Source organism: Pelodiscus sinensis, chromosome 2, assembly GCF_049634645.1.
Source record: "Pelodiscus sinensis isolate JC-2024 chromosome 2, ASM4963464v1, whole genome shotgun sequence".
NCBI lineage: Eukaryota > Metazoa > Chordata > Testudines > Trionychidae > Pelodiscus > Pelodiscus sinensis.
The window spans coordinates 135,039,533-135,058,899 of NC_134712.1; the positions used below are offsets into that span (position 1 = coordinate 135,039,533).

Genomic DNA, 19,367 nt, shown 5'->3' on the forward strand with positions numbered 1-19,367 from the left:
GATGAGTTTCCATTTGGTGGCCCTTAAATCTTGAAATAATTCTATATTCAAGTACTTCAAGCCATTTAAGAACAATCTGTACAGGGTTGGGGTTTTTTAATAGTTTTGACCAATCCCCTACACCAGAGCATGCTGAAGATGTTTTTCTACTACTTGTAAATTGTCCCATTCCCCAGTTGCTTAAATGGTGTCATTGGGTTTTCATTATCACTCCAACTTAATTAGTGTACAAAGTAACACAGACATTTACAGAAAGGAATGTTTGAGTCCCTTCTGGGTTTCAAATGCCAAATTTAATGTGACTGTATAAAACAGCTGGGATTTTTTATGCAAGAAAGAGTGATAAATAAAAGATGTATAGAAATAAACTAGCCTATTTAATATTATGCAAGTGAAATACATAAACTGTTCCATAACAGGTGTCTGCAACCCTGGAATATCTGTTGTTAATTTATCATGTGGATGGAGAGGAAAGGATAGCAGCAACTGCTTCTTCTCTGACAAATTTCTAGGAAGGGATTGAGTGAGAAATTCCTGTGTTTCTAGTCTTGTTTCTGGCACTAACATGTTTAAACACTTTGGAAAGGTTCCACAACCTCTGTGTATCAGTTTCTCCTTCTCTATAATTGAGATTATATTTATCTATTTCACGGGGTTATTATGAAGGTTAGTTAGTCAATATTTTTGAATAATTTGCAGGAAGAATGCTATATAAATGCTATGTACTTTTGGTATTATTGTAGGTGTAACGTCAGTGTAGCACTAAATATTGGTATATGGTTAGAGTTGCAATTAGATGGGGTGTTTTTGGAATCTGCTCTATTAATATCTATCATGAGCAATATTATTGATTGGTTGGTTTCTGGTGAGTTATCTCATCCTTGGAAATAACATCAGAAGTTCTGTGGAAAAATAATACAGTGTTTGCTTTACTAGCATTATGATGTTATGACAAGAACAATTGGTAATACTTCATAAATATCTGCTGATAATAAACTTAAAATCACAGCATATAATGGTTATGTGAAGTATATTTGAATGCCTTAAGGATGCTAGGTCTCTGCCTCTTCTGATTTTGAAAGGAGTTTGGTGATATTTCTTGGACTTGTGACATATGTTTCCAGGCATTATAGAATAGAATCTCATGGAAATGTGTGATTCCTACTATTGTGAAAAAAGTACCTATTCCCATGTTATCCCTGCTGTGTTATCTGGAAACAGTTGGGGCTCGCCTACACTGGCCCCTTTTCCGGAAGGGGCATGTAAATTTCACGAGTCGTCGTAGGGAAATCCGCAGGGGATTTAAATATCCCCCGCGGCATTTAAATAAAAATGTCCACCGCTTTTTTCCGGCTTTTAAAAAAGCCGGAAAAGAGCGTCTACACTGGCCCCGATCCTCCGGAAAAAGTGCCCTTTTCCGGAGGGTCTTATTCCTACTATTCAAAGGGTCTTATTCCTACTATTCCTATTCAAAGTAGGAATAAGACCCTCCGGAAAAGGGCACTTTTTCCGGAGGATCGGGGCCAGTGTAGACGCTCTTTTCCGGCTTTTTTAAAAGCCGGAAAAAAGCGGCGGACATTTTTATTTAAATGCCGCGGGGGATATTTAAATCCCCCGCGGATTTCCCTACGACGACTCGTGAAATTTACATGCCCCTTCCGGAAAAGGGGCCAGTGTAGACGTAGCCTTGGATTGATTATGGGTATCAGTTGTGATGTATCTGCTTCCTGCTCTAGTAGCATCCTTGATGGTAGCTCTGCTCTTTGTTCCCTCTCTAAATTAACCTTGTCCTTGCCTCACTTTTTATCCGTTAGTGGAATGTGTAAGTGTACACAAACTCAGAGTTTGCTGTCACTATGTAAAACCTCCTCCTCAGTGGAAATGTACAGATATTAATCTAGAGGCACAGAAAATTCAGGGAGGATTAAATTGGTTTATGCTTCAGACCAGCAAGAACTTTCCCTTTTACCTTCCATAAATCACTGTTGCAAACCTGTCTTATTGAGGAGCATTAAGCATCAAGTAAAATAAAGGGGAGAAATGTCTCACTAAAATAAGATACGCAATCTGAGCTATGCAAATTGTGTATCTTATTTAGAAATAACTTATTCTGTAAGTTGACGCTATCTACACAGCACCAAATTTCGAATAACCTGCTATTCTGAAACATCCCTTACTCCTCGTGGAATGAGGTTTACAGAGACGTTGGTATAGCGAGCCTGTTATATTTCAAAATAATAGGCTTGCTTTTAAGATGTGGGATAGCTACTTTGGGCTACCTCTTGTAGCCCAAAATAGTGCTGCAGTGTAGATGTAGCCTCAAGGTCCTCTGAACTACTTTTAGACTAACCGAAGTGTTGGAGCATAAGCTTTGATGGGCAAAGACCCACTTCGTCAGATGCATGATAGGGTTCCTTGCCGCTTTTGCAGATTCAGACTAACACGGCTACTCCTCTGATACTGAACTACTTTTGTGTCTTAGGTGATAGTGTCCACAAATAAAATCAGCAGCTGCCCGTAAGTTTATCTCCGAAAGGGCAGATCATTTCTTTGCATTCCATTAAGCTCTCTGTCTCTTAGAGGACCTGATGGCATATTGAATCCAATGCATGGTTTAACCAATATGTTATACTGAATATGTTATACTGAATTCAGCTCCCACTGAACTTTAAAGGCCCTTATTACTTCTTCCTATTTATGACTAGATGCATGTACCCTCTGGGGCACATTTGTAATGACCTGTGGGTTTCACAAAGAAAGACAGATAATATTTAAAGCAAGATGATATAATAGCTTCCTGATTGCGACTGTTTATGCATATCCATTTGGTCTAAAATGTGTATCGTTATAGAAAGCACATTGTCATTGTCTTTGAAACTTTCAGTTTCTTACTAGAGAGAAGACTTCCTCTTCTACCCAATCACTTTCAGTTTTGCTTTCTTTCCTTAACTAAGATTCCTTTAAATTGCTTGTGAGAGAGTAATATTGGCAGCTAGTACCTGTAGATAGGAAGCAAATAGGATTTTCACTGTTTTCTGTATTTGTTTTCTTCTTTAAAATGTGTTTTTGAATACTTTCAAATGTAGAATCCTGGTGGACCTTTGAGCACTAGCAGGCTGAGGATATGAAAAGTTTAATGCTTTTTAGTGCTATAGCTTCAAAGTTTACTTGCTTATATGATATTTTTGCATTTGAGAGATTTAAATAAAGAGAGATATGAGAGAAGATATAGTACAAATTTCTGCCTAGACATTATGGTGATGGTTACCCTACAATGACTGGTAGTAGTTATCGCTAGATCTTTCCTTTATATTTCAAGGTTGTATGAGGTTAAACTAGCAGCCCTCCCTCACAGGTGTAGCCCAGATGAAGCTAATATATCTGTTCATATGAATGAAGGCTGCAGAAATGAGCCCTAACTTTGTGTTGCTGTGTTTTATGTCTTGCTGCATGGCAAGTTGTTTATTAAATGAACTGATGTATGTTTCTGTGACATGAAAAAAAGCCAGTAATTATATTAACCACCCCAGTGCTATTAGTTTCATAGGTATTTTGAAATTATTTAGAACATTAAAAGCTGGAAGTACAAAATTGCACCCATTATTCCTCAATCCAATCCAATATAAATATTTATCATTCATAACATTTTTAGATACCTCATATGACATATTACATGATAACTCCCAATTAACTTATCTCCCAGTGCAGTGCCAGAAACTTAGCACATTCAACTGTGGGAAATATTGCCACTTACAGTTCATGTGTCTATTGGCTAAGACTGGGGATTTCTGTTCATATGTTTTTAAAAACCCAAATCTTTTTTTTTCTTCCCATTTCTGGTTCATTGGAATCCATCATAGTGAAGATGAACATCAAAAAATGAAAACTTTTGAATTTTATTAACTTTTAGATGTTGTGTATGGCTCCCAATGAGTCATTTGAACTATAAAACCCTACTATGTGATTTTAATATGTCACATTTTCATATATGTAACTATCAAGGTTATTTATTTACAAAGTCAAAACAAATCTAAAAATATCAGTCTTGAAAAAAAAAATCACATTTATCCAGAGACCACAACATTTTTCAGTTTAAGTTTTGAGAAAAGACTTTTAGTGCCAATGTTCTTTCACATAAAACTTGTCAACTTTCCATGACTGAAAACAAAGCTAACAATTTCATATGGTTGTGCTGCAAGACTTTTTAACAGCTCTAATTAATAGCCTGGGTTATACATTGTAGATGCTTATTTTTCTGTATACTTTTCCTTCCTTTATGTTCTATCAGGCATAGAGATTTCGTTCCTGAAATTTTACAATGTGTTAATAGGATTGCCAGATGGTTTCAACAAAATTACCAGACAAACTTGACATTACATCACAATCTACATTACATCTTATTTAGAAAATACTGGACATTTATATTTTCTCAATTTGTTTCCCGGTCAGAAAGGTCAAATACTAGACTGTCTGGTTCAAAACTGGACACCTGGTAACCCTAGGTGTTAAAACTTAACTCCCAGTGTAGAACAGGACTTAGTTAAGGACTTAAAAGTTAGAGGATCATAGTTCAGATATTCAACATACACAAGTCCCTACATAATCTGTTATGTCGAATTGGTCTCAAAAATGTTTCATAATCTGAGCTTCAATTAAAAAAATCTCTAGCCTGCACATTAGTAAAAAAAGTGAGCTGAAAATAAACTGATCCAGTGGTCTGTAGCTGGATTTACAGATGGCCTAAAGAAATAGCTCTCAGTGAGTTCTTAACTGTACACTATAATGGTAAATGTCCATATTGCAAACTGTTTCACTGGAGGTGATTGCAGTTGAAACTTTTAACTAATGTGACTTTCCCAAATAATAATAATCTTCCTCCCGAGTCAGAAGCTCCAATGGCTTTCTACCTTCAAAAACTTCCATGATGCAGTATAGAATTTCAATATGAAAATTTGCTGCAGACTGACAATGAAAAATGTAAGGACAGCATATATTAAATAACACCAATTGTACTATTCATCTTCATATTTATCTCACAAAGAAATTTCATTTCTTAAAGTGAAGGGGGCACAGACTTTGTAGTCTGCCACATCAGAGTGCCACAGAAATCAGGGTTTAGCCACAGGTTGTTTTTACCATGTGGGCCCTCAATCATATGTGATCCATACAAAAAAAACTACTGTTGAGTCTCTGATCATGGTTTAAGAATAGCTAAAAAGTGGTCCCATGTTTGCTGACAAGCACAAGCTCTGCTAACTTGTGGGATTATATAAAATGAAGCCAGCTACCTACTTGGAATGAATGTAGCTTTTGCTATTGGCCATCTGTGACTGTCCTGTTTGAAAGGAAAGAGTCAGTTTCTCATCAGCATGACATATGTTGCAATTACTCTCATGGGCATGATGTTGGCCTCTTTGCATGCACTATGCTTTATTTGATTTACTAGAACTTGGAAGGTTCTTTTCAAGCTAATTGTTATCTTGTCTGTGAGGGAAGGATTTCAAAGGAACAACAGTCTAAAGGCTTTCAGGCTCTCAATGTGAACTCCAGAGCTTAGGGCAAAATGGGTCAATGGGCAAAATTCCCACTAAGTTCAGTACAGCCAGGGTTTATGTCCAGGTTCTTGATTCAGCTGTGAATAATCTGTCTCTCCACACACAAGAGTAAATAGAAGGGTGAGGTTTACTTTAGTCACTGCCAAGGGCCTTGTGGATCCAACAAATGAGAGCAAGAGGGAGCCAGATTAAGGAGCTGCAAAATACAGAGCCAGGATATTCATTTAGGGTGTGTCTACACTACAGCACTAATTTGAACTAACTTAATTCGAATTAGTTAATTCGAACTAAGCTAATTCGAACTAGTGCATCTAGATGTAAAAACTAGTTCGAATTAGCATTTTGCTAATTTGAACTAGCATGTCCACACTGAGTGGACCCTGAACCGAAGTTAAGGCTGGCCGTAACCAGTGCCAGCAGGGCATCGGGTTAGGACTTAGAGTATGGAGCTGCTGCCTCAGGCTAGCCGAGGGCTGTGCTTAAAGGGACCCGACCCCACACCCCGGACAGACAGTTCTCAGGGTTCCCTGCTTGCTTGTCTACCTCGATGAGGGATGGCAAAGCAGTCCTGGCTTGGAGTGCCCACACTCGGCACATCACAGCACTCAGGCATCAGCCCGGCTGCACTTGCCGCAGGCTGCCATCCGGGGGGGGGGTCAATCGGTGGGCTGTCAGGATCCAGGAAGCCCTACAGGAGAGCTTCCACCCTGAGGAGCCCACAGAGCCACCCCAGTTCTCCCCACTGGGGGCTTGTGCCCCATTCCCCCTCACCTCCTTCCATTTACTCCTCCCTAGCCCCCCTTCCTGATGTAAAAAATAAAGGACACGTGTGCTCAAAAATAGAAACTCTCTTTATTTAACATAACTGGGAGGGGGGGGGGGATTAACCTCTGGGGAGACTGGGAAAAGGAGGTGGGAGAGGGGAAGAGAGAGGGTGGGAGAGGGGAGGGGGAAACCTGGGAGGAGGGAGCTGGAAGGGGAAAGCCAGGGGAAGAAGGAGGAGGGAAAGTATAAAACTATGGTACGCCATATCTTTAGTACTGTGTACAGATGTGGTCTCCTCACCTAAAAAAAGACGTTTTGGCCTTGGAAAGGGTTCAGAAAAGGACAACTAAAATGATCAGGGGTTTGGAACAGGTCCCATATGAAGAGAGGCTAAAGAGACTGGGACTTTTCAGCTTAGAAAAGAGGAGACTGAGGGGGGACATGATAGAGGTCTATAAAATCATGAGTGGTGTGGAGAGGGTGCATAAGGAAAAGTTCTTCATTAGTTCCCATAATAGAAGAACTAGAGGACACCAAATGAAATGAATGGGTAGCAGCCTTCAAACTAATAAAAGAAAGTTCTTCTTCACAAAGCAAATAGTCAACCTGTGGAACTCCTTGCCACAGGAGGCTGTGAAGGTTAGAACTATAACAGAGTTTAAAGAGAAGTTAGATCAAGTCATGAAGGTTGGGTCCATGGAGTGCTATTAGCCAGGGGGTAGGAATGGTGTCCCTGGTCTCTGTTTATGGAAGGCTGGAGATGGATGGCACGAGACAAATGGCTTGGTCATTGTCTTCGGTCCATCCCCTCCGGGGTAGCTGGTGTTGGCCGCTGTCGGCAGACAAGCTACTGGGCTAGATGGACCTTTGGTCTGACCCAGTACAGCCGTTCTTATGTTCTTATGTTCTAAGTTCAGGGCTCAACTTGATTTTCATGCAAACCTGCTTCTGGATTCGCATGTGGCCTTTGGTGGCCAGGCTGGCAGCTGTCCTGCCCTAGATGGCCACTTTCCTGTGCCTAGTGCGGAGATTGTGGACATTGGAGGCCTCCCCCCAAACCTGGATGAGGTCCACGATCTCTTGCAACCCCGGGCAGGCTCCTGGGAGCTGCCAGCCTGGTCCTGGGAAGAGGCGGAGGGCTGGGTGGCAGCGAGTGGCTGGCTCATGCCGTTCCAGGTGCATGGTCTGCTGGCTGGGTGCTGGCAGGCTTGCACCTGGCACGATCACTGGCCCTTTAAGGGCTCCGGGGCCGGGAGGGGGGGCAGAAGAGTTTCCCTGGCTTGGCCCAGAGTGCAAGGGCAAGCTGGGGAGGGCTAGCCTCCAGCTAGTTCGAAATAAGTGGCTACACAGCCCTTAATTCGAACTACTTAATTCGAACTAGGCGTTAGTCCTCGTAGAATGAGGTTTATCTAGTTCGAAGTAAGCGCTCCGCTAGCTCTAATTAAGTTCGAACTAGCGGTTTGTATGTGTAGCGCCTATGAAAGTTAATTTGAACTAATGGCTGTTAGTTCAAATTAACTTTGTAGTGTAGACATACCCTTACAGGGGCAGTTCGGCAAATCCCTACCAAGGATTTCTTCTCTTTAGTCTGCTGCAGTTCTCAATTGCCCTTTAGCCAGGCTGACCAGCTCTGTGGTTTGTGAGACTGCCACAAGGGTTACCTGCGTAAGTTATTTAAATCCATCCATTAGTCATGTCAGCAGCTTCACTGGCTATTAAAGTCTCTAACCATATTTAGCAAAGTGGTATGTGAATGAAAAACACAGAGAGAGTTAATTCCTTGTTGCAAACTGAAATAGTGCTAGTGAACTTGCAGTACTATTGAGAGTTTGATTTCCCCAGGCCTCATCTCTCTCTCTATCTAAAAAAACTTCCTGCGGGATGACAGAGTGATGTCATCATGTCACTCTGTGTCCCGCCAGCCTCCTTCGGCCTCTCTTCCTTTTCACCAATGCTCGGGAGCCGGGGCTACCGCACCCCAGCTTCCCTCTTCCCCTCTCCCTGGAGCACGGGAGGAGCCAGAATTGACCATTTTGGAAAGGAGATGATTAAAAGAGTTCTAATACAGGAGGTCTAAAAATCATGAATAGTGTGCAGAAATTGAATTAAGAAGTATTATTTACCCCATCTTCTAACACAAAAAGCAGGGGCACCCAATGAATTTAAACAAACAAAGAGGAAGTACTTCTTCAAACACTAGACAGTTAATCTTTGAAACTTATTACCAGGGGATGTTGTGCAGATCAAAACTATGTAAAGGTTCAAAAAAGATTTTAAATAAGTGCATAGAGGATATGCCCATCAATGCCTATCAGCCAAGGTGGTCCAGACTGCAACCCCAAGCTCTGGGTTTCCCTAGCTTCTGACTGTCAGATGCTGGGATTGGACAACAGGGCATGGATCAATTGATGATAGCCCTTCTCTTGCCATTCCTTTTGAAGAATCTGGGACTGGCCAGTGCTGGAAAACAGGATAGTGGACTAGATGGATCATTGATCGGACCGATTATGATTGTTCTTATATATTTGGGTGCCTCGTTTTAGGGTACCCATATTAAAATTGTGGGCCAAGTTGCTTTAACTGGTAATATATGAAATCTTCAAGGTTTTTTTAAAAGATGAATATAAAAATATACCCGGATTCACATAAAAAACCATTAACCACAATCTACTTGGTTCCCCGTACCACAAACCCAAAAGAGAAATCCTAGCTTACAAACAGCAGTGGCCTCTATAGAAAACATCCCAGGATAAAACACCACCCCTGAACAGGACCTTTTTCTGTAATTCCACTTGTGAGGTGATACTGAGTTCTCTGGAGGTGTCCCAGAAGAGACATTCAACAGTGAGAGAATCACACATGTGTCACATATGCAGGACAGAGAATATCTTCAGAGGAAGCCCGAAGAAAGATCCAGCCCAGGAAAAATCCCCAAATCATTTCATAAAATTATCAGCCACAGTGATTCTGTCACAGTAGAACATAAAGCTGCAAGCCCGTGCATGATATTAATGATGTAGTTTTTATATGAATTCTGTGATCATACAAAAATGTAGCTGAAAAAAATCTAATGTGGTAATTAGGTAGATAAAGGGTTATTTGAATACACTAATGTTCTCAGATTAGTATTATGAGAATTTTATTCAGAAGTACACAAAGGAAAAGTAACAACAAAATTCAATGTATAGATGTGTAAAAAATTTAAACATACCACTTTTTTCTTAAGGGAGCAACTCCTCTCATTTTACATATTCATACTGAATACATTTATTTGAGATCTAGACAAGGCACATTCTATTAATGAAAGAGAACATTGCCAGTCATAATACTGCGTGGTAATTTAAATGTCTTTTTGTGTCCCCCTTACAGACCTTGCTTGATTAACACTGCACATTCATACAGAACCAGAATGGGGTTGGGGCAAAAGAGTAATTTGTCCAGGACCCATTGTTTTAAAGAGATCCCAAATCATGTGGCATTGTGAGCTCACACACAAAATCACAGCTCCACTTTAATTTGGCCTGGCAGCCCCTTTAGACCAAATCAGAATGAGATGCTGAGCCCAGACCCAGCAGGGTAAATGAACTGTGGGCTCATTTGCAATCAAATTCCTCCCACAGTCTCCTCTTAAGTAATAATTTTTTGAAAGGATGGGGAGGCCTCAGTTTCAGATTCAGTCCCAGGCCATCAAATTCTGACTCTGGTCTGAAATGTATCAAAGCTAGAAATGTTTACAAATATTTCTTTTGTCAGAAGAGAATTCCTTTGAAATTGACACAAGAAGTAAAACTGTATTAGTTCCAAAGATCTGCCCTCTGATATTTAGACAAATGTTCTTGCATTAAGTAGAAGATTGTTTTCATTCCTGTGCTATGTCAGCACAACTGCACCAGTGTAGTGCATATGGTAAGGACATACTGTGTTGATGGAAGAGCTCTCTCCTATTTATGTAATCCAGGGGCAGAGAACCTTTCTTGGATCGGGGGCCGCTGACCCACAGAAAAATCAGTCAGGGGCTGCACAATACTGAGAAGCAAAACAGAAAAACCAAACCCTCACTGATGTGGCCCCTGACTGAGAAGGAGAAAGATACTCCCCACAGTCCCTTTGCCCATCAGAGCCTAGTGGGGACCCAAACTAGTAGATTTTTTTGTGCTCCAGACCCACTGTGGCATGGCAGGGGGGCTGAAGCACCAGCATGGGCTCCCCAATGCTCAGGCCTTGGGGGCCAGATACTAGCAAGCCAGGGACCGCATCTGCCCCCCCCCCCACCCCCCCGCAACCTTAGGTTACCCACCCCTAATGTAATCATTCAGGCTCACTGATAGCTAGGCAGGAGAGTGTCTCCCACCAGTATAGTGAATTGTAAACACTGCTTTTAAGTCAATGGAACTTATGTCACTTGAGTGTTTTTTTCACATCTCTGAGTAACATAAATTACATCAATTTAAGCCGTAGTATAGACAAGACCAAGAGTGAGCAAGCGACCAAAGAGCTTGCGAACAGGTGAGTGCTAACAGGGAGTTTAGAGAGGGAGTTGGGAAGGGGGCAAGGTTCTCTTGCCTTTCTTTTTAAATCCTTTTTCCAGGACAGCAGGGATGGATGGTGATAGGTCTGCTGTTGTTACCTACACAGCGTGTGCCATGTTTGTCTTCCTCCCTGAAGAAAGAACGGATTTCATCTGCACAAAGTGCAAACTGGTTGCCATTTTGGAAGAAAAAATTAGAGGACTGGAGGCCCAAGTGTCGACCCTATGCTCGATCCTCAGTAGAAGGCAGTGCTTTATCCTGAAAGCACAGCAGGCAGAAGAGCCAGAGAGGGCAGTACAGGACCAGGGAGAGGTCTGGCAGCATGTAACTTCTAGAAGGAGAAAAAGGCCAGCACAGGAATCCCCCAATGCTATAGAGGTAAATTATCGCTTTCAGGCTCTCTCCACAGTCTCTGCAGTGCTGAATGCTTTGGAAGACATCTCACAAGGAAGAAACCACAAGGGAACACCATCTACTGGAAGGCATGTGTCAGCTGACGGTCAGGGCAGTGTGTGCATGTGTGTTACACCCAAGTCTTCAACTGCTGAGACACAAAGTCTCGTTGCAGTGGGCAGCCTAGGAGGCTGGAGGGCACCCCGAAAAATAGTTTAACGTCTGTGACTTTACTGCTAGGACTGGGGTCCCGTCGCAGAGGGCAGCCAACAGGCTCTCAGATGCCCCGAGTTTATAGGAAGAGCTTATTACATCTCAGATTTTAGCTGCTAGGATACAGAAATCCCTTCGCAGCGGGCAGCCTGGGGAGGCTGAGAGATGCCCCAACAGATCTGTCACCTGGGAGTGACACAATTCAAAACGCCCAAGCTCTTCCTATACCTGTCCTTTATGACCAGCTGAAGTTCTTTTAAATTGTGCTTGGTTCTGTTACAGCAACTGAAGGAGTCAGGTTAAAGCTTAAACAGTTACTATTTTATTGTTACAGGGTAAACTTAGTTGTTAAATGCTATTGCTGTGTTACAGATAACACAGCCACTACAAAGGACAGGACAGAAATTACACTAATAAGTCACTTACAGGTACCATGAAACCCTTTTGGATCTCTGAGCTCTTATTAAATGCATGCAAAATAGACACCTAGCAGGTATAATTCTCACCCCTGCATTCCAGACTTGGCATGGCCAGCGTCTTTCTCTCAGTCCCTCGGGAAGAAGTCGGGCGAGGTTGGGCGTCCCACAGACCTCGGGAGACAATCAGTACCTGCCAGCAGGTGTAGATGATTGGAGCGCAAATGGAATGGGCTACTAAACCCCTCTTTATACCCCTTGGGTCATGTAGGCTTCTTCCTGGTCTCAAGTGGCCAATTAGGAAAAATGGCTTTGAATGCCAAGTTTCCCACGAAGGGTGCAAAGCATAATTCACACCTGGGAAAATGCAGACAATGGGCAAAGATTCCTCTCCTGGGACAGTGCAGGCGTGTCAATTACTGGTACTAGCCATCAGGGCGACGGGAGGCCCCGGGTCGTCAGCTAGCCCATTTACTGTCTGGTTTCTGTTTATGGTAGAGTCAGGGACAGGCAGCACACCTGCGTTCCCAGGGCATCAAAAGCTGACTGCCTTTCTCTTGCTCTCTGGGGGGGCAGAAACCAAGATGGAGTTCATGTCTGGCTACAGCATGGTATGTGTAGTTCTAGGGATGGGTGTTCCATGACCACCATCCCCAAAAGAAGATGACGGGTGGTGGTGGTCGGGGACTCCCTCCCAAGAGGGACTGAGTCATCCATCTGCCGTCCGGACCTGGGATCTCGAGAGGTGTGCTGCTTACTGGGAGCTCGAATTCAGGATATGACTGAGAGGCTTACCAAACTGATCAAACCGTTGGATTGCTACTCCTTCCTACTTCTCAACGTGGGAACTAACGATATGGCCAAGAATGACCTTGAGCGGGTTACTGCGGATTATGTAGCGCTGTGAAGAAGGATCCAAGAATTTGGAGCGCAAGTGGTGTTCTCGTCCATCCTCCCTGTTGAAGGGAAAGGACTGGGCTGGGATCGTCAAATTGAGGAAGTAAAATGTGTGGTTGCACAGGTGATGTCACAGAGAGAGCTTTGGTTTCTTCGACCATGGGACTCTGTTCCGGGCACAGGGATTGTTAGGAAGAGATGAGATCCACCTAACCAAGAGAGGAAGGAGCATCTTCGCGGGTAGGCTTGCAAACCTAGTGAAGAGGGCTTTAAACGAGGTTCATTGGGGAACGGTGACCAAAACCCTAAGGGGAGTGGGAAAGTTGGATACCGGGAAGAAATGCAAAGAGGAACGAGAAAGAAAGGAGAACCCCTGATTCGAATGGAGAAGATACAGCGATCAGCTGGTTATCTGAGATGTTTGTACACTAATGCAAGAAGCCTGGGCAACAAACAGGGGGAACTGGAGGCTCTGGCCCAGTCAAAGAAATATAATTTAATTGGGATAATAGAGACTTGGTGGGATGACTTGCATGACTGAAGCGCTGTCATGGAAGAGTATAGACTGTTCAGGAAGAACAGGTAGGGGAGAAAAGGAGGAGGAGTTGCACTGTATGTAAGAGAGCACTATGATTGCTCAGAACTCCAGTATAAAGAGGGAGAATAACCTGTTGAGAGTCTATGGGTTAAGTTCAGAGGTGCAAACAACAGCAGTGATACTGTGGTTGGTGTCTACTACAGGCCACCGAATCAGGTGGATGAGGTAGATGAGGCTTTCTTCGGACAACTAAGAGAAACTTCCAGATCGCAGGCCCTGGTTCTTGTGAGGGACTTTAATCACCCTGACATCTGTTGGGAAACCAATACGGCAGTACACGGGCAATCCAGGGAGTTTTTGGAGACTGATGGGGATAACTTCTGGATACAAGCGCTGAAGGATCTGACCAGGGGCTGTGTGCAGCTTGACCTTCTGCTCAAAAACAGGGAGGAACTAATAGGGGAAGTAGAGGTGGGTGACAACCTCAGAAGCAGTGATCATAAGATGGTAGATTTCAGGATCCTGACCAAAGGAAGAAAAGAAAATAGGACCTATGAGGAGAGGAGAGGCTGAGGGAGTTGTGTCTGTTTAGACTGCAGAAGCGAACAGTGAGGGGGGATTTGATAACAGCCTTCAACTTCCTGAAGGGAGGTTCCAAAGAGGATGGAGAGAGGCTGTTCTCAATAGTGACAGATGGCAGAACAAGGAGCAATGGTCTCAAGTTGTGGTGGGAGAGGTCCAGGTTGGATATTAGGAAAAACTATTTCACTAGGCGAGTGGTGAAGCACTGGAATGGGTTACCTAGGGAAGTAGTGGAGTCTTCATCCCTAGAGGTGTTTAAGTCTCAGCTTGACAAAGTCCTGGCTGGGTTGATTTAGTTGGGATTGGTCCTGTCTAGAGCAGGGGGCTGGACTTGATGACCTTCTGAGGTCTTTTCCAGCTCTACAGTTCTATGATTCTAAGAGATATTCTTTGTTTGCATCAGCAAGAGTGCTTAAAGAAGATGGACCATACCAAAAACTGTCAGGATTAATAGTCTTTAAGACACTCGGTAATTGCAGATTGTATAATGTATTTAATCATAAACCAGTAATAAAGTGCAGTTGTAGCTATGTTGTTTCCAGTGACCTAATAGGAACTCTGATTTTGTCTACACTTGGCAGTGTAAACACTGTTTGTCAGCACTTTTGCCAATAAAAGCTTTTACCCCATAGGATGTTTGGTGTTTGCTTTGTCTGCAGTAGAGCACTCCTGCCTGCAAAAGACTGTTTACACTGGAACTAGCTGTGGAAAAGTTGAGCATCTGTGAATGACAAAAGCTTTATCACTCAGGCTACGTCTAGACTGCAGGCTTCTTGTGCAAGTGTGCATCCACGCTGCAAAATCGCATCGGAAAAGCGATGTGCTTTTGCTCAGGAGAGTGTCCAGACTGCATGGACTCTCTCTTGCAAGAAAGCTCTGATTGCCATTACTAGAATGGCCACCAAGGCACCTGTGCTTCTTCCGATAGGCTGCTTTTGCCCCCCAAAAAACCCTGTTTTCCGTCCCCACACATCTTTTTGCGCAAGAGTTCTTGCGCAAAAAGGAGTTATTCCTTGTAGAAAGAATAACTATACCGCCATAACCCCTTTGTTCTGTTGATTCACTGTACATTTTCTTGCACAAAACAGTACTTGAGGTGTGGATGCTCTGCACAAAAACCCTGTAGTGTAGACATAGCCTCAATTTCCAGAATACACAAAGCCTTTGTACATATGGAGAGCTTGTCTCTCACACCAACAAAAGGTAGCCCAATACAAGATTTTGGACCACACTTTGTCTCTCATAAACCAGAAACAGAAGTCATTTCCTGCCTAGGATGTGCATTTTATCATAACTTGGAATTACCTACATAAATGTCGTCAATCATCAAAAGCTAGAATAGACTTCAATAGCTTTTATTTATGCCTGAGATGTTCTGAAATAAGCAATACATGCATTTCTTTCATACTAAAAATTTAAATTTTATGTAGGCCCACTTTATATTAGGGATATGCTGAGCTTCTCCAGTCTGTTTTGAATGGCTGACTAGCTGCTCAGTTTGAGTTCATTTCCGATCAAATGCCTGGGGTTAAATAGTACCTGATAAGAAAATTAAGTGTTTTCCTTAAAAATGCATCACTGTATTGTGTTAATTTACCTTTTACTCTGTCATAGATTTAAATAGTACTTATGCTTACATTTTTTGTAACAATGAAATGTTTTAGGAATACAGATTTGGGGTTTATTTTATTTTCTATTTAAACTTATTAATTTTTTTAAAATGCAAAGATTTTGCAAACGCATTTTCATAAGGTGACAAGTCTGCATCTATTATGTTCAGTTTCAGTTCGTCCTATAATCTGGGACTTTCTAAGTTTCAGTGGTCTAATGAACTGGATTGATTCTAAACACAATTGGGCATAAAAGATGTTGCTCCTACCTCTTTAAGGTCAAATTTCATAGCCTGAATGTGTCAGTGGCAGCATAACCAATTTAGCTTTTTGTTCTCTCTTTACGCCTTCTGTGTACTGCAGTATAGTGCTGTATGGGATCTATGTTCATACCACCACTCAGGAAGATGTTGGTACCGAGATGAAAAAAGTGTCAGTGATTACACTTAGATTAGCGGTGGGCAATAACTAGTGAAGTGGTTTTTGTGAAGTGGTTCAGGGCTGCCCCGGAAGGAGCAGGTCCTCAGGCAGAAGGGGTGGGGCCGGGAAACTTCTCATGCTCCCCTGCGCACAGACCTTGATTGCCCGAGGGTGGGGAAGTGTGTGAAGACTGTGCTCCTTCCCGCCCCCCACTCCAGTGTCTAGAGAGAACTGTCAGCTGGCGGTTCCCTCTAGGCACTTCCCTGCCAGGGGAGAGGAGACTTTACAAGTGCCCCATCCCCTGGCCAATCAGGGCCTGAGGGTGGGGGAGCACGTGAAGTCTTTGCCCTGCACCCACCCTGGCAGACGTGTGCAGCACCTAGAATGAACCACCAGCTATTCAAAAAAGCTGGTGGTTCCCTCTGATGCCACGCACCCTTGGTGGGGGGAAAAAGACTTGAACACACTCCCTTGTCCTCAGGTCTTGATTGGTCTGGGGGCAGGGAAGCAGCAGGGCAGGCCAGATCAAATGGCTTGGAGGGCCCGATCCAGAACAAAGAGGCTGTCTTACCCACCCCGACTTAGATCTTTAAACCAGAAACTTCTGTGCAAAGGAAATGCACAGACTACAGAAGAGGCAGCAGACTGCAGTTGATAATTGCTCTTTTGTTCCACAGACTGTTGAGAAGATTCTCTATCCCCTTTGAAGATCCTTTTGAAAAGTCTGTGTTTTTATAGAAGATGTTAGCCGTTGGCAGCAAAATTATCATGGCAATTTTCTATTCCCAGTCATGGTGACTTATGACAATGGGGGCAAAATGATGTATCATTTGCCCATTAAAATGAAAATACTTACCCAGGGTGAGTGGCAAATAATATCATGCAAGGTTGATTTGCCCTTTGAATTTAATCACATATGTTGTAGGATTTTCATCAGCTCTTAAAAAATGGGAGTTTCCTTGATGCTGTGTCTCACTTCCTGTATTATCTTTCCTGCTTGTTCAAAAATTGTTGGTATTGCCTCATGCCTGTAAAAGGAGTTTTACATGTAGCCCTGGAGATTACAGGAAAGGTGTAGAGCACATTAAACAGCTGCCTCAGCTTTCCCTCCTTATCCCTCCAGGAAGACTCACCCCTGATCTGGGAAGCCCTCCCCTGGAGGTGAGAGAACAGCTCCTCAGTGTATCAGTAGGGCTGCCAGTTAGTGCTAAATTATGCTGGTAGGTTTTGAATATAGAAACCAGTCTCCTGAGAAGTGGACTGAGCTCACCAAATCATTTCACAAAGGCCAATCAGAGTAATACCATTCTGGCCCAGTTTCAGCACAGTACTTCAGTAAGTACCTATCTTCAAGCATGTGAATAGTCCCTCTGAAGACAATGACATTAACTGTGCGCTTAGTGAAAGGCAGAGCTGCCTAAGCATCTTGCTAAATTGGGGCATGGCTCACTAGGAATCTGAACTTTATTTAAATCAATGACCTAGAGGGATAAAGGTTCTACAGTATATCCTGTAACCTACCCCAAGAGCCATGTTGTCTCTATTAATCTTATTTTAAGATTATGTATTATTAATTTGTTTGCTCCCATGAGCACTCTAATTTTTTAAAAATAAATAAATTAAATTGCTTTCCTGGGATGCCAGGAATCAACATGCTGACTGCCAATCCTGCTTAGCATACAAATCCATTTTAAGTGCTCATGTGAGTTGAATTTGAGACTGCAACAAATCATTTCTAGATCTCATCTTTTTGAGTTTTTTGCCCAGTTGCATTAAGGTTTGTATTTCCATTGGTGTTACAAATCTGAATTTAGAAGTTTAATAACTTGAAAGGATATTTTAGGTGGTGAGTGACAGTCTAGTAAAAATAAGCCCATTCTGAGAGAGGAAATTGGAGGCTGCTATTTATGGAGATTCACAAGCAATTGATTTCCCCTCTTACCCTATGGATGGGGTGGATGGGAGACTCGGGGCTAGAGTAGTTCTGGACAGTGGAAGCATGCATCCCTAGCCAGCCCCTTTTACTTGCCAGAGGATTCTGTTTCTTTTCTGTATAGTTTTATGCATCACTGTATGAATGGGGGGGCTTCAGCCCCTCCCCCAAAGGTCACCTTTGGGTGGGAAGTTCAGGATTGAGGCAGGCCCAGAGGGGGTTCACTTGCCTGGTTATTCTGTCTCTTTTTTTGTATGTTTTTTGAGAAGCAATCCCAATCTGGGCACATTTTCCTGTCACAATCAAACCATTACCTTGATTTAAGTTATGATAAGAGGAAGCTGTGTACTGAATTTGGTGGTCCTAGCTCTTACCATTTAGGAGGAGTTCTTGAACAAACAAACAGACACACGGACTCATGCACAGACAAATGATAGATATGAACATGTGTGTAATATTACTGCTTAGTTAGGATCACATATTACCTAACATTTCTGTGATAAAACATTTCTGAAGTATTCGTCACAGTGTGGTTTTATTATTTTCACAGCTCATTTGCTTTTGCCACAGAACCATTTATTATAGTTATTCTTCTACATCATCAACAACTTCTGCTGAAGGACAAAATATTATCATTTTTTCACCATCCATCCATCTTTGTATATGTTTATTATGTTCAGAGAGGAGTAGCTGGAAAATATTCCAAAAGGCATAACACTATGTGTTTTCTTTCCTAGCACCCTTTGGGTGAATTCCTTAAGACATCAAAATAAGAATATTCTTTAAAATCTTGTTTAATTCAAGTCTAAATGTTGAGGATCTGTAGTGCCCATCATGTTCATGTTATGCAGATAAGGTATTTAAGATATACATTAGCAAATCCTGTCATATAGAATGAATGAATTCCAGCTATTCAGCAAGGCTGTGTCCAGACTCAGGGGTTTTTTCGGGAAAAGTAGCCTTTTTCCGAAAAAACTTCCCCTGCGTCCAGACTCAAGCCGCGTTCTTTTGAAATTAAATCGAAAGAACGCGGCTTTTCTTTCGATGGCGGTAAACCTCATTTCACGAGGAAGAACGCCTTCTTTCGAAAGTTCCTCTTTCGAAAGAAGGCGTTCTTCAATGTAAATAGGGCTTCTTCGAAAGAGAGCATCCAGACTCACTGGATGCTTTCTTTCGAAAAAGCAAGCCGCTTTTTCGAAAGTTCAACATGCAGTCTAGACGCTCTCTTTCGAAAGAGGCTCTTTCAAAAGTATCTTTCGAAAGAGCCTCTTTCGAAAGAGGCTTGCAGTCTAGACATAGCCCAAGAAAGTGAAAAGATAGTCACTTTAAACCTAGGCTGTTCACACATACTTGATTAATTCCTGCTGTATTTTGCTATTAGACATGACCCTACCTAGACATGTTTTTCATCTTAGAAGCAACCATGGAAGAATTTGAATAAATAGGTAATTCTGAGCTGTTTGTATTAATAGTTGTTAGAATGTTGTAATTAGACTTTGTGGGGCTAAAATATTTT

The 19,367-nt window shown here is 42.4% G+C and overlaps 1 protein-coding gene across 8 annotated transcripts in view; it reads left to right on the forward strand.

The window, feature by feature from the left end:
- The window catches only part of CTNND2 (catenin delta 2), a 1,073,049-nt gene that overhangs the window by 857,551 nt on the left and 196,131 nt on the right, over window positions 1–19,367 (forward strand). The window lies entirely within an intron of this gene.